Genomic DNA, 16777 nt, shown 5'->3' with positions numbered 1-16777 from the left:
TTTTTTTAGGATAGAATATAGTATTGTCATCAGTATGACATAAGTATACCAAGTTTTCAGTCGATACCACATTGGGAAGTGGGTTAAAATTTAGTTACAATATTTGAGGATACAACGACAAAAACAACAGACAGAGTGAGTTAAATAAAAGCGCGTAAAAATAATTTGATGGGGTTTTGTGCAGTTTTTGGTGACCGGCCTGGGACTGTCAACAATAATTTCTTAAAATGTTCTTCCAAATGCCTTCAAATCTCATCTTAAAATGTATATTTATTCAATTGTATAACTGTAATACCATAGCTTTTTCATTATCTTTAAAAACACGTTTAAACTTAGAAGCCTTCACTTTTAATTAAAAAAAGAACTGTCCAGCAGTGCTATGAAACTTGCATTTTTTAAATATAAAAATTGGTTGTCAAGTTTCTCAAATTTGTACAACCGATTACATACTTTCTCACGTCACTAGGTCATAAAAATTATCTGGACGATTGCGATAATGGCAAAAGCTCTCGAAATACAATCCTGATCCCAGCCGAGGATTGTCTCAGTCCCTTATCTTTTGAGGGTCAAGGAGCGTAAAACCATCACGCAAACTCCGGTCATCTTCGCAGCGGCTTTTGGTTAAGCATCGAACAAAGGCGGTCACTGCATCGCGCGTTTTCGGATGATATTCATTCCGATATTCGGAAGCCACTGAAGCTATGCACTTTTTATATAAATTGAGAAGTCATTTCTTTAGAACTCATTTTTGTATTTAGTTTCTTGTCCTTGCCCGCACCTTCAATTAGCACAGTTGGCTACATATGGTGCGAAAGAAGTTCAACATACATACATACAGCAGATTTTGCCCACAGCAATAATGGCAATTAGCATGAGTATAACAGGCCACTCTGTGCTCTCTCCGTATGCAGCCAGGTGGCGCTGTGGTTTGAACATTCCATTTACACTTAAAACGTTTAAATCGTCGTTGTGGACATTTTACTTGGCTCATCATCCGTGCTGAGTTCGTTGAGTGAGTACCACGTTTGTGGGAAATCAGCAATGCGTGTCGTGTTGAAAACACTGCTTCCTGACGAAATTGCAGCGGCCAAATGTCCCACCTGCACCCATTAATGAGACTTCACCACAGCCATTCTTCACATCCGTACATTGCCTCCGAATGAAGTGTCAATCAACTACAAGGTCACCCTCCCTGTCTTCAAGATCATCCATGGAGTTGTCTCTGCCTTTCTCCATCTCAAACTGCTGCCCTACATGCACTCCATTACCTCTCAACTCACTCTACACCCCTCCACGCGCTTTCCTACCTCTCCCGTCTAATCTCACTCTACTCCCATCCACATACTCTCCTACCTCTCCCGTATAATCTTATGAGCTTCGCTCAGGCTCGTATTAGTATGGGATGGAGGGAGGGGGGGAACACTTTCTGCAGGAAATATACAAATTCCACCTTCCTTAGACTTGGAGAAAGTTTTGTTGTTCACAACTTTTCTGGTCAAAACCACGAGGCACACTGACATCGGCTAAAAAAAGACCGTCGCAAATGGACAACAGAGTAAAGTAAGGCAGTGTGTGCATGCGGCTTGAATTACAAACACCGTCCAGACCTGCACGTGATAACATACCTTTGTCTCAAGCAAGGCACAAATATAGCGCACACATATAATGCCAAATTTCTGGGTATCGGACATGTTCTATGAAGGTCTATCAATAAAGCCCCTCAACTGAGAGGCTTTTAAGTCTCCACTTGTGCCATTGGGGAAAAAAAACAATCCTTCAGCACACTGTCCTTAAACAAACACTGCATCTGCTCTCTTTAAGCGGTGGAGTTGATTGTTGTTGGTGTAATCTCCCCGCAAATGTGTCCCGATTGTGCTGTCGGAGTCACACGTCATGAAACGGAGTAACCCATTCAGATCTCACCCAGAGCAGTGCCATCCTTCGTGTTACAGAACAGCCCACAGAAACGGATATCACACAACTGCTTATGAAATCCCTTTCAGGTGACTTCTGGTGCACACTGTCCCCACAGTGGACCTGAGGTTCAGCGATGAGATTGGCTCATGTGCAGGTACCGGGTGGACCGAGACATGGTGTCAATTTGGCGTAAGGCCTTCATCAGTGCATTCATTTTGGCTGATATTGATGGTGATTTCCTTGTGTCAGTTTGGCTCAATAGAGAGGTAACCTGGCTCAACGGACGGGACCTCAGATCACCGAGCCGACAGCAGTGAGAGCTTTGGTTCAAATCTGGGTTTCAACTACCCATGATGGGAATGGTAGCGCATTACGACCAAATCACTGATATAACCCAATCTCGTCAGATATCGTAAGCTAAGCATGGTTGAGTCTGCAAGGTCTCCAGATGGCAGCCTAGCAAGTGATTCTTGAATCTGTATGGAGATTTGTGGCCTATCCATGCGTATGCTTGGGTTTTATTGAGGTTCTCTGGTTTACTTCCATAAGCCAAACACTCGTTGAATAGAAATGTTTAGTTTACGTGGCATACCTTACTAAATGGCTGTGTCGTGGTGGTGGCCGATTTAACGACACATTTATATTTACGTTATCTTACCCAAAAACCTCTATTATGGATCATATGTAGTTATTAATGACTGTGAAGTACATGAATTATCATAACAATAATATTGACCTTCAGTTACTAAAGAGAGCCTCACTGAGTCTTGAAACTCTTTTTCAGGAGGGTCCTGCATTGGGATGTGGGTTTACTCTCCATCACACTGATGTTCTAAACGAGTAACGAATTGGCAAGTTTTGTTTACATGTACAAACTTTATTAATTGGCTGTGCCGGGGTGGTGGCGGGTTTAACGACACATTTATAACTATGTGATCTAATTAAAAACCTGTGATGGATAATACTAGTCGTGAATGCCTACAACGTGTTAAACTAACTACATATGAATTTGATTATTTCATTCAGCCAAGCCCAGTTCTGAGGGCTATCTACTAGAAATGAAGGGTGATCCAAAAGTTAATATACCGAGAGTGAGATGCACATTATTATGGACATTTACTTTTTAATTAGATCAAAATTACATCTTCTACAAAGCCAAAAGTCCAGTTATTACATGGGGTTGGCTGCTTAGAATGTCTTGATTCCAAATTTACAGTATAATTACACGCGGCAAAGTTATTGACGTAAACCCATGCTTGTCAAATGTTAAGAAAGTTTTTTTAACGGATGAAAATTAGGTTTGAGAAGATTTCAGATTGTTTTCCTTCGTTGATTACATGTGCCGTTATGTCAGGGGCCTTAGTTAAGCCTCTTTCTCACCAACTTTACCTAAAATGAAAATAAATATACATGTTATGAAAACTCTTACCAAAATACGTCAAAAACTTTAAAGAATAAGATATATGTTTAAACTTGAGAATACATTTTGATTTAAAGCTTTCGTGACTGCAGGGATTCATATTCTTGGTTCTTTCGGTAAAGTCACGTTTAAGGGAAATAATATAATAAAATAAATATATAAAACTATATTTTATTATATCCCTTAATTTTGATGACTGCAAGCATCATAATAATAACATAATAAAATTATAAGCCAATATTTTATTATTTCCCTTTTACGTGACTTTACCGAAAGAACCAATAAACTAACTTGACAATGTTCGATACATTATTTGATGATCGCCCTGCTGCTGCCTTCTCAGTAGTGCAAAAGCACAAATAATAATAAAAACACATTCATCAATGACACTGGCTTTAAAAGAAAAAATACATAATAGGTGACGTTTCGGGCAATGCCCCATCAATGCATGTAGTGGATTATTGACATATAGAGGGCCACTCATTTACAGAGCATGAAAGAGTGTCCTCTAGTTTTCGATTTAAAGCTTTCGTGACTGCAGGGATTCATCTTCTTGGTTCTTTCGGTAAAGTAACGTAGAATGGAAATAACAAGATAACAAAATAAAACATAATAAAATAATCCTCGACAGACAGCGTCGACAGACCTGGTCTTCACCTGAGGACGGCTGCTTGCGTTGTGGCCGAAACGTCGTGAGAATTATTTTATTATGTTTTATTTTTTTATTTTGTTATTTCCATTCTACGTGACTTTACCGAAAGAACCAAGAAGAGTGTCCTCTAGTGTTGGGTTAGCGAGGCATATTGAAGTGGATCCAAAAATAATTATGTGGCACCATTATTGTCCAGTGCTATTCTCTGACATGATGGCCATTTGTTCACCGCATGATCCGGCTCCAACAGCGCGAATGCAGGGTGATTGATGATGAAAATGGAAACTTTTAAGGGAAAATAAAGTCCGAATATTTTCCAAATTGCTAATGCGTTTGTAAAGGAGCAGAATGGCATCGTGGAAATTTTTTTGAAATACGTTTCTCTCTTGTCACGACAGTTTAAAAAAGACGGATGATGATGATGATGATGCAGACGTGTTCATTTTGTTGAGGTTGACTCACCCTCACATATGGAGGAGAATGAAGAGACGCAGCCATGTAGCGTTTCTACAATACACGCCTCCGTCATGTTGATGGCACGACGGCATTGTCAACAAGAGATCTATTTTTGGTGACACCTTCAAAAGGAGCTTTGCAAGGAAGCTGATGATGCTTGCAGTCATCAAAGAGGAAACATTTTCACATCTGGAAAATATGACAAACATTTTTCGTTGCTCATCTTATGCCCCAGAGAATTGTCATTCATCGGATCCCGTATCCCTTTAATTTGTTGCAATGTCTCATTTTAAACGAGTGCCCGTCTAGCATCGCTATCTCATTTGCCAGGGCAGTGCAGGTTATACTTTGTGGCACCTCAAATTAGCATGGTTGGCTGCGTACGGTGCGAAAGAAGTTCAACATAATACTCTGTGTAGTGATGGCTCTGCTGTGCTATTCAAATGTAGGAAGGAGAAAGGCAGATGACGCCCTGTGAATAATCTTCAAATAATAAAATAATAAAAATAAAACGTAATAAAATAGTGAGAATTGTATTTTATTATGTTTTATTTTATTATTTTATTATTTCCCTTCTACGTGACTTTACCCAAAGAACCAAGAAGATGAATCCCTGCAGTCACGAAAGCTTTAAATCGAAATCTTAAAATACTTGGCGGCACGGTAAAAAGCCACGTGGGATTTCTACCGTGAGAAATAAGGCAATCAAACCGCAATATTTCATTTACAGTATTGTTTAAATTACCGTGCATATCATGAAGTAGACATTGATTCAAGTGGACATGCACAAGTGCAGCCATTTTTCTGTCAACAGACAGATGGATAAAGGCCTCCCCTACACCGTGCAGGCTCATGGGAGTTATTTTGACTATACTTCACCACGCTGGTCAGTGTGGGTTGATGAAGGAGGGGAGCATATATCCTGGAGCATAGAGGTGCAGTACAATAATTAATGTTGTTGTACTGCTCCAAACTGCCCACCACATAGCGTGTAAACTGTAACATGAGTTATATAATCATAGTAATTTACAGACTTTGGTCCATCTACTGCTGAATGAAGGCCTCCTTGTGTTGTATCTATGGGACCTTTTTACCAGTATTCTTATTTTATCATAACTTTGTTCATCATTGTATGTGTTGATTGGTCGTACTTCACCACACTGATCAGTGTGTGTTGATGAAGAAGTGGAACATAGATTCGCGAGCATAGAGATGCAGAACAAGAATTAATGTGGTTTTACTTACCCAAGCTGCCCACCACATAGCCCCAGTTCAATTACAACTTCTTAATGATTATCATAATAAATAACATTTATAAAGCACTTTGTGCTAGGTGCTCAAGGTGCTGTACATCACAATACAATCTATAAAGACAAATATAAGCTAATTCGGAGATCCAAAGTGAGACAAAAGAAACGCTTGTTAAAAATATGTTTATTTATAAATAATGTTTCCCAGTCGCAAGAATTTTAATATAGCACGCTTCTGCTAAACCCCATTGATGATTTTTTTTCGATTTACTTTCGTGACTGCAGGGATTCATCTTCTTGGTTCTTTCGGTAAAGTCACGTAGAAGGGAAATAATAAAATAATAAAAATAAAACATAATAAAATAATTCTCACGACGTTTCGGTCACAACGTAAGCAGCCGTCCTCAGGTGAAGAACAGGTTTGTCGGGAAGACAGCGTCTTTACCGAAAGAACCAAGAAGATGAATCCCATTGATGATGTTAAAGCTATGTGCATTTGCCTAAATGACGAAAGTGCAACTGTGCCAGGTAATGTTTTATAGGAGCCTATGCGAATGTGGAGCATAAATGAAATATTGCAATCCAGCTAGCCCAGGGGTCGGCAACCCGCAGCTCCAGAGCGGGATGCGGCTCTTTACGTTTTTTAAAATACCGAATTCAGAAAAAAATCACTCTTCTTGTAGATGTTGGTTTCCAACCCCTGAGCTAGATCCTGCCAGGTACAAATCACCACGCGGTCATGTGATCACACATGACCTCAGAAGCTAAGTAAAGTTGAGCCTGGTTAGTACGTGGATGGGAGACTCTCTGGGAATACCTTGTGTGGTATGCTTGGGCTGCCAGGGTACCAGCAGAAGGAAATGTAAACATATATTATTGAATCCAGCTGTGCGGCGCTTTGAGCGTTATCCCCAAATATGTGTGCATCTTATCCAGATGCTCTGGTTTCCTCCCACATACCAAACATATAAATATAATTCACCAAACATCCCAATGTGGGAGCCTCCTGATGAAGAGTCGTGTAGCCCAACATACATTTTATAGCCCGATGTCAATGAAGGCCTCTTCAATACTGTGTTCGTCATGGGGGTCGTTTCACCATACTTCACCACGCTGGTCAGTGTGGGTTAGTGAGGGGGCAGTCACATCATTGGTTCAGATATCACTCGCCATTGACATGAGCCATGGCCAGCAATTGCACTCAGGTCACTGGGTTCACAGCATCAATGTGCCGACCACTGCTCCTCCACTCTGCCCCTCTTGTATATTTAAAGGGCATTATTTATTTTTGTAGACTGGCCACTATGGATGTGGTACCCCCCCCACCCCTTAAAACAATCTCAACATTGCTCCTCACTGTGATAATTAACAATTCCAGTTATAATTGAGTTCCAAATATATGTAAATAATATGCCAACTCGGCTCGAAACAAGTTGATCTCTTAAGCCTAACAAACAGACAAGACCTTTTCTTGGGCCGGTGTTGCATTTTATGGATTTGTTTTGAAGTGAGTCACCAAATCATAGGGCTCGGTTATGCACTGAAAGAAAAAAACATTAACTCTACAGCCAAGAGGCCACGGTGGTCGTGTTTGTTAATATTGATGATGGTCTCCTTCTTGTTTCGTATAACAAAAGAAGCTTACAATGGGACATCAAGTTTGGCGATCAACTCAGCGGCTTCCTGAGATGCTAAGTGGACAAATTAAGTTCCTCCCGCAATAGATGTATGTATGCTAAACTTCTTTCACACCGTACATAACCAACCATGCTAATCGGAGGTGCAGAGGACGGACAACAAACTATGGGTCTCTGTGCGAGTTTGTGGGTTTCTGTGTGAGTCTGTGGGTCTCTGTGTGAGTCTATGGGTCTCTGTGCAAGTCTGTGTATGTGTGTTGAACTTCTTTATCTCAAGTTGGCAGGTCAATGCAATATGTTCCACGGTCTGGGACTCACGGCCACAATCGCACTTGGGGTCAAATCCCTCATCCTCAACTCGTGAAGCAGGTGGCTGCATCATCGTCACCTGCGTCCTGTTGTACGGATTCGCTTGAGTGCTGTCTCCTGTTTTCGAGGGACGTTGAACAAGCCGGGGACCTCTGCTGTTGAGTCAGTGAGGAGGTGTTGGTTCTTTATGTTGCGTGCGTCCCATGATTCCATCCATTTGGGTAATGGGTCAGTGCCACTTGCCATTTCCCAGAATGGATGGTGTGATTTTAAGCACTTTTTTGGTAGCTTGTTTAGGTATTCTTGATGGTTCATGTACATGCATAGTCCTATGTCAGTCCACTGTTGGATGAGAGCTTCCCCACACTGTGCAGGTTGTGGGGTTTATCATACTATTTTAGAAATAAGTTTTGCTGGCTGGCACACATCGGCGTGATGACGTCACACCGTTGAGCCGGGTTCCTCCGTCGTCACGCCCCCCCACCCACCCTCCACCCCGGCCTTGTATCTCGTGCGCATGCGCGGGCAGTGTGAGTTTGACCACAACTTCACACTGGCCAGTGCAGGCTGGTGAATGCGGTGAAGATAAACTTGGAGGTATGGAGGTTCAAGTAAAACATTGTATCACGCTGCACACCCCTCCGCCGATAAAAAAAAAAAGTGTTTGTCCATCCAAGCACTATCCAGGCTCAACCCAGCTTAGCTTCCGAGGATCTGATGAGCGCAGGCACATGCCGGGTGATTTGCTCATAGGCAATGAAGTATTTTAATCCTGGGTGTTACAAACAAGAGGCAACAGATGCACGCGCATGCGTCCCACATAGCCGTATTAACTGCAGGGCTAAGTTCAATTAGTGAAACACATACGTAGGCATGCACAGCACACAAGGGGGTGATGTGGCCAACACTGCACACCCAGATGCCTGTGTCTCCCCAGTTCCTGTGTTAACCACACCATACCAGGCTGAGTCAACCTAGGGGAGTCCCAGGCCATATCCAGATACCAAATGCTGGAGATGTTCACATGTCAGTTTAACATGTAGGCTTTCGCGACCGATATTCATAATAAAAGTATAAATGTGTCGTAACCCTCCACCACCCGACACAGCCAGTAAGGTTTGTCACGTAAACAACGCACCAATTAGTTTACTACTTCAGCCCACCGCTGTGTTGGAGAGTAAATTGACAACATTTACTATTTGAATAGAACGTTTCGCTGATAATAACATCCAGCATCATCGGGCGATTTGCAAGAATAGTGAAGAAATCCACCTGCTTCCGGTCTTAAAAAAAGTGTCAGATGGTGAAAATCTGAGGAGATGAATCCTGTTGAAGAAGCGCTACGATTTGTTGGCTCCCTCCCCCTCCCACCCCCCTCCCTCCCGATACGTTCCATTCATTGGCTACCACATTCTGATGAACTCCCCCCCCCTCTCCTCCCCCCCTTCAACTTGCTTATAAGGGATTACATTTTGAATCATTGCTTCACTTGATGCAGCTAATCTGGCTGTGACGGTCCCACCTGATGACGGAGACTTGTGTTGCCTCCGAAACGTCGTGAAATTTTATTTTTGTTTTGTTTTATTTTACTTTCATTACTTTTAATGTTTTACCTACGTGACTTTACCGAAAAAACCTGAGAATATGAATCATTGCAGTCACGAAAGCTTCAAATCTAGAATGAATGCTCACACGTGTCACGACCAGAAATCGAACCCAGGTTGTGGCGTTGGATCGCACCGATGTAACACCATTCGCTCATATGCTGTACATTTATACTGGTAGGAACCTCCTGGTTACACCAGCCCACAGGGGATTATTGTGTCCGTCCGTCCGTCGTGGATCCAAAAATGGGAGGGGTGGGGCTGGGTGGGGAGGGTGGGGAGGGGCTGGGTGGGGAGGGTGGTGGGGGGGTGGGAGGGTGGGGCTGGGTGGGGGGTGGGAGGGGTGGGGCTGGATGGGGGGTGGGAGGGGTGGGGCTGGGTGGGGAGGGGCTGGGTGGGGGGGAAGGGTGGGGCTGGGTGGGGAGGGGCTGCTCACCCCGTGGTGCCCTTTTAAAACTCAACGTTTAACCTACTCACGCCGCCGTGTGCCCGCCCTCAGTCGGCCATATTTGCGGAATACACCACGCCGCCGTTGATCCTGGCCATTGACCGAGCAACCCAACGTTTCTACCAGCTCCCTCCGCAGGAATGTGTTTCAAATACCCGACCTCTGGTTGGTCATGTGGACTACGTGGGCAAGTATTGTTAGTGGGCACCCGTTAAGTTCAGCGCAGCACGCAAGGGAATCATGTGACCCGCACCACACCGAGCCCTCTTTGTCTCCCCAGTGCCGATGATCACAAACCACGCCGTTTAAGACTGAGTCGACTTCGCGGAGGCTCAGGGTGGGTTCAGATATGATGTGACACTCGCTGATTTTCCGTTGGAAGTAAGGAAAGTGGTTCGACCAAAACGAACAAAAAATAGTTTCCTTTTCTCTTATTCACTATGTTCTCAATTCATGAACGATCACAGTATACTGAGTTGTAAATAGAGCTTCCTGAGCCTTGAGTGGGATTACGGTTAGAATAGGGGGGACTTCCTGAACTTGTATAACTTAAATCAACAACACTTATTCAAGCAAAACAATTCCACCTAACGACGATGAATGTCATCTCCAGCGAAACGTCGTACAAAAGTGTCAACATTTTGCTTGCATTTCAACATTCCTGTTTGCTGATAAACCAAATCAAATTCTTATTTTACTTTTATTAATTTTAATTTTTTACCTACGTGACTTTACCGAAAAAAACCTAAGAATATGAATCCTTGCAGTCACGAAAGCTTCAAATCTAGAATTAAAACCAAATCAAATTGCACATTTGCCCACGTGACAACTTGATTTGATTGGCTTGGTCGGGTGGTGGAGGGTTTTAACAAAAACATGGCATTATACCGCCACGGTGAACTAACCCACGGGTCAGCAACCTGTGGCTCCAGAGCCGCATGCGGCTCTTTAAAGGGCTGCTCCGTGACCGTTATTTACTAAGTACCCACCGACTCGTATTCACGTTCATTGCGGATTTTGAAATATTGAGTTTTTGTTTACCGAATTTGCACATCATACCAGATACACATTTACTGCTAAGTCGATGCAAAGGAGGACCGGGAGTAGTTCAGATTATTGACACTGATGTTAGTTGTAGTTGAGAATTGAACTCGGGTTGCCAGATTCCAGATTCACAGCATAATGCTAACCACTGCGCCACCGTTCTCCACAAAAATCCCCCGTATAGCCTTAACAGACTGTTGGGTCAAGTGCTGTTAGCGAGCACCTATGAAGGCCGGAACAGTACACGAGTGGGTAGGTGGGCCAGCACCACGCCCGACCGCCTTTGTCTCCCTAGTGGCAATGTTTTCACACCGCACCAGGTACTCATTTGAGGCTGAGTCGACCTAGTTTCCGATAATAGTCACTGGTGTTGGCCGTGAGCTGGAATCGAACCCGTGTGTCGCCGGGTTCATAGCGCAGCGCGTTCACCGCTACACCACCGCTCCGCACACACTCACGCACGCGCGCGTGCACACGCACATGGCCCACGTGCACACGTGCGCACGTGCGCGTGTGTGTGAATGTGGGCGGGAGGGCGAACGAGCGGGGTAGGCGGGCGCGTGCCACCTCCGTCGCCGCCGTCGCGTGTAAAACTGGACCGTGTGTAGCCGCGGGGGCCACAGGATAAGAGTCGTCGGGAACACCCTCGGCTCCGCACACTCTCCCACCCCCATCTCGGACCTTCGTGCGCCGCGGCTGTTGGAGACCCCCAGGCGGAAAAGACTCGCAAGGTGGTGGTGGCGGTGGTGGTGGCTCACTCGCAAATCCGCGTCGCCGCACAGGGCAAGGGGCTGCTCGCTGTGTTTTAAGAATGCCAGCTGCGCCCATACTCATACACTGTGCTGCGATGTGGTTTGTGAATATATGTTAAATGTATATTAAAGGGATGACTTGGAGATACTGCTGCTGCGTTGGCAGTGGTGCTAAGCACCATTGATAACAACAAAAGTGATCACATTTGTCAATGACACTTTGGCGTTAAAAGAATAATTGTTTAATTGGCGACGTTTTCGCCAGCGGCGCTATTCATGTGCTATGTGGATGTGGGTCGTTGCCCGAAATGTCACCTATATACATATTTTAAATGTTAAGACCACAATGTTTTTGACCATTGTGTTGAATTTTGTTATTTAGTGTAAGTTTTGATATTTATGACCGATAGTTTCAACTGCTTATAACTGTTAATACCAGCTGCCCATAAGGTCGCTTGTGCTATAGAGTATGGAGTTGGGCTACCGACGACCGGATTTATTTCACTGCTGTTTCTTTCTGTCATAAGTAATGTTTTAGATTGAAACGCGGCATTGTTGCACATAGATTATACAACTTCTTTATCGCGTATACAGATCTTTCTTCAGTGATCTGACTAATCATATCAATCCAGTGCATGTGTGTCATAAGTCAAGCGCTAGTTTGAAACCCGTGGTCGTTAGGCTCATAAACACGTTGCCATCGAGCATATATTTCAAAATGTGTTATTGATGTTCGAAACAGTTCGAACTTGAGTGCATTCAACGCGTGCTTAGTGTTCATTTGACTGTCGGACGGTGCCACAGTTTATTTCCCAAAGTTCACGCACACAATCGAAAGTGTCTGTCGGTTGTGGTTAATCGATGATTTCTTCCTTGACAGTGATAAACAACATAGCCGTGCTTTCCTTGTCATAAGCAGAGCTCTGTGATAGCCTTCCGTGCAATTGCTGCACACAGAATCGTTTTTATAGTCGTACCTTTATGATTTCCTGACTTTGGATTTGTAAAGTCATACTTTGTGTTATTTTTATTGTAGCCTTTGTAATGAATGTATGAAGTTGGCCTGCTTGTGACCGTACACAATTCAGATCAAGTGCGTAAGGTCAAGTCAAAGGTAACGGAAAGTACAGGATTCGTGCAGTCATTTGAGACGCAGCGATGAAGTGTAATCTCTTGTGTCGAGCACCAACTTGCCGCGTGTGGAATGTTGAGAAACTGTGAAGGCCCAAATTGTATGTATGTTGAACTTCTTTCACACCGTATGCAGCCAACTGCGATTGCGTTCTCAATCGAGATTTAAATTTGCATAGATCCAGTGGCTTCCTAATACAATTCTGCCTATCTTAACATTTTGTGTCAAGTTCTCTGCCCTGTGCAGTAAGACCGTTGTCTTCAAATCGATCAGAATATTCTGCTCCTGATTGTCTGCGGCATCGTGTGGTGGGGTATAACATCGTGGACCATTGTTAGTTTCGTCAGGCTCTGTGACCCACGCTGAAATGACAATACCGTGGAATGTACCTATATTCGCCTGCTTGTTATTATTGCATGCGGTATGCAGACATATTCTGGGAGTGTGTATGTATACCTTAATTTTAGATGCACTTGTGATTTCATGCAATATAAACACTTACATTTTCAAAGGAGATTGAGCCTGACTGATTTAGGATACTCCAACACTTTGTTGTAGTAACGCAATTTGCTAAATATAAAATGCCATATATAATAACAGTTTGTAATGATATGAAGTGCTTATCAATATACATGATCTAAATACCAGCAGTGTAGAGTTAATGTTATTATACTATGCTGAGGCAGCATTAGATTGTACATGCCAGAATTTGCTTGTGATTTTCAGTGATTTCGTCGTCGGTTTGTTAACCTTCATGTTACAGTAGTAGGTTTTTACCCTTTTAAACTGGTACATATTTTGCCACTGGTAAAATAGATCTCGTAGTGTTTCATGTTACATTTATTTTTGTTCTAATCGCAAACTGTCCATGGGTTACGTTTGGTATTCATGGAAATAATGGGGTTTTGTTAAGACAATGGAAAAACCAGGGCCATCCCAGCCATGAATTAGTCCTGTATTTAGAGGACACATGCCTTGCATATGACCTCCAAAACATGACGTACAGTTGTATCAATGTAATCTATACTAATGTATTAAGATTATTTATGATACTCGTACACTATTATCTACTCATACTCATCGACTCTGTACAATTATACCATTTCAAATCTAAATTAGATTCATTCTCAGTACCTTTGACAAATAATTGGCTGTAGAAAAAAGTACAGGACGTTCAAACTGATTGGCTAAGAGATGGCCAGTAGGTGACAGCACAGACAGTGGGCTAGTGACCTACTGTGCGCTACTGTATTTGAATATTCTAGATTTGAAGTTTTCGTGACTGCAGGGATCCACACTCTTTGGTTCTTTCACGTAAAGTCACGTAGGTATAAAATATAAAATAAATGAAATTAAATCACAATTTATTTTATATTTTATACCTACGTGACTTTACCAAAAGAACCAAAGAGTATGTATTTGAATAGCTGTTTGTTCGGAAACCACCGGCATGCATCGGATTTATCCTGGTATGGCGAAAACCTCTGAAAATAGTTTTCAGCGGACAAGGCCGCTTGAACGTTCCATGTGGGAAATCGTTCAATTGGGAAAATGGACCACAGTTGTGATGGTGACGAGATGTCATCTCCCTCGCTTGGTATGGAGTAAGTTGTGGGTTCCATCCTTGGACCCTGACGATTTGGAGTCCACGTGTTCTCTCCCGCCGTGATGATCGCATGGATTTTTCTCCTGGTTCCGCCAAATTTGTCCCCCTCCACATTTAGAATCAACTTGCGTTTTTATTATTTGGCTGTGACTTCAAATTACCACATGATGATATATACCACTTTCATGATGAGCTATCACCTATGACCAGGTCGCCTCTAAAATAAGCTCATAACTTGGTGGGCTTTACCTGGTAAAATGTAAAGGTTTAGTTTAGTTGCGTCAATGGGGATTGTTTGGGACTTAAGAATGGGATTATAGTCACAGAGAAACACACACGACAGGAATATTCGAATGAGTTTTCACCTTACTCTGTTTTCTTGACGAATTCGAAGCAATGAAAGTGATTTTTCCAAACATCCCAATGCGGAACCTCCCTGAGTCCTTGAGACTCACGATGGTCAAGGATAAGAATGGAGTGGCAGGCAAGGAGTGTAGAGTGCGTCATAGAGGACGTCAATTGAGAATATGGAGCGATGAACTCAACTCGAAGTGTAGGTGGATTATTACACACCTGGGGACCATGAAAAACGGTGATGGATTTATGGAGCCTTGCATCCAACAATTAGCATCAACCTTTTTGCGATTAGTTTGTTGTTCATCCCCCGCACCTCCGAGTCGCACGGTTGGCTACGTATGGTGCGAAAGAAGTTCAACATACATACAACAATGGATTGATCATGGCTGATGTTGATAATTGTAAAGGCACCCTGTGTAATGTTACAACAAGGCGGCCCTGCTAATTCTGCTGCAGGCTTCTTGCTTATGCAGCTCAATGTAATGTGTAGGCGACTGGTGTGGTGTTTACACACCCCCTCGTGTTTCGTGTCGGCCTTCATAAGTGCTCGTCAACAGCACTTGATCCAAAAGTCTGTGAAGGCTTTACGGAGGAACCTGGTATTGTCTCGTGTATATATATGGGTGGAATTGTGGCGCAGTGGTTAGGACTGCGCTGTGAATCCGGCAATCCAAGTTCAATTCTCAACCACAGCTAACATCCGTGGCAATTATCTAGATCCAGTCATGGGCCTCCTTTATATCGACTCGGCAGTAAATGAGTATCTGGTGTGATGTGCAAACATCAGCACTGAAGAGACAGCTGGCCAGCGACCAGCCTTGCACAACACTGTCAAAACAGTCCGTGGATGTTTTATTTGATCGTGTAATGCATCAGCCAATCATTTTCAAACTGGATTTGTTTTGATTCCTGATGAGTTTCTTTGGGGTGAGATTCGGGATCAGCAATCGTTGTTGTGTGTTTTAAAATTTCAGTCCACTGTCAGACGAGGGCTTTCCCAGCCCCACACAGGTCAAGGGGATTTGGCCATAGTTTACCATGCTGGTTCGTGTGGGTTAGTGAAGGTACGGAGCATAGACACGGGAATGTATCATTTCAGTACAATAATACACGTTGCTGAACTACTCATCATAAAGCCCTGCAGCCCTCTGTCAACCCGTGTGTGTATGGTGGTGGCCTATCCAAGCATCGTTCAGGCTCAGGCCTGCTTGGCTTCCAAATATGATGAGATTGGGCACATTCTGTGTGATTTGCTCAAAAGCAGCTCGCATGACGAGCTCAAATGACTGCGCTCATAGGGCTCCAACTCAACATATAGTGAGAGGAAAGTGGAGTCCTTGGAGAAGACTCATGCATGCCAATATCCGAACAGATAGCTCCATGAACCCACTTGCCTCACTGCCATCTTCAGTCCTTCCTGCAGCCATGAGGCTTGGAAGTTTCACAGATCTGCATATCATCATCATGCACCTCCCATGCAGTATATATTGATGTGTCCTGCAGCCGGGGACTCTGGTGGTCTACATTGGCCTGCATTTGAACGTATTGGTGGTACACCAGTGATGGGCGGTATAAAAAAGCAAATTTTGTTGCAATGATTATTTATTTCCCCGAGATTCGCCAGCCTGGTCAGAAAAGCTTCACAGTCTGTTGCCGTCTTGCAGCTCCCAGCCCGATGACGATCGGCTGCTCCGTGTTCCAAAGACTGATTTGACTCCTTGTCCCCTCGACTTGGTTGGACGGTTCCTCGATTAATTTCCGGAAAAATGTTTTGGCGGACAGTGGCATCAGAAGATTATGACTCGTGCCGCATGTTTGAATCTAAGGCAACTTGCGATGGAGAGTCTGCAGCTCGCTTGAGGGCAACAGTGACATTGTCAGTTCGGGTCTCATCTTTACCTGGTGGGTCTACAGCAGCAGCGCTTCAGTCGGCGGCAACAGCGATGGCTCAGGCATTTTCTTCTGGTGGAGCGTTAGCGATGGCTACAGCGTCTGCTAGGACTTCATCGTCAGCAGGAGAGTCGGCAGTTCGATCAACGGCAACTGCACGGACGCAGTTGCCGTTTATGAGGACCAGTGGGTTATGCTGCACTGGTGTACCGCCAATACGTTCATTTTGGGCATTTCGTCTGCCTATAGGGGGTAATGCAGATATGTGGCTTTCTCATTTAAGCAATTTTCAAGAAATGTATC

General features: G+C 43.6%; 1 protein-coding gene across 2 annotated transcripts in view; it reads left to right on the top strand.

Annotated features, from left to right (window-relative positions):
* The window catches only part of LOC144732128 (uncharacterized), a 45828-nt gene that overhangs the window by 15569 nt on the left and 13482 nt on the right, over nucleotides 1–16777 (top strand). Inside the window, exon 1 of one of the 2 annotated variants that reach the window (XM_078613428.1) lies at nucleotides 11387–11468. The exons of the other annotated variant lie outside the window; for it this stretch is intronic. The gene's annotated coding sequence lies outside the window, so the exon portion shown is untranslated. Of the gene's footprint in view, nucleotides 1–11386; nucleotides 11469–16777 lie in introns of those variants that run through there. 2 annotated transcript variants of the gene reach the window in all.

This window comes from Lampetra planeri, chromosome 41 (assembly GCF_965212315.1).
Source record: "Lampetra planeri chromosome 41, kcLamPlan1.2.h2, whole genome shotgun sequence".
Classification (NCBI taxonomy): domain Eukaryota; kingdom Metazoa; phylum Chordata; class Hyperoartia; order Petromyzontiformes; family Petromyzontidae; genus Lampetra; species Lampetra planeri.
This window is presented reverse-complemented; position numbering and strand designations above follow the sequence as displayed.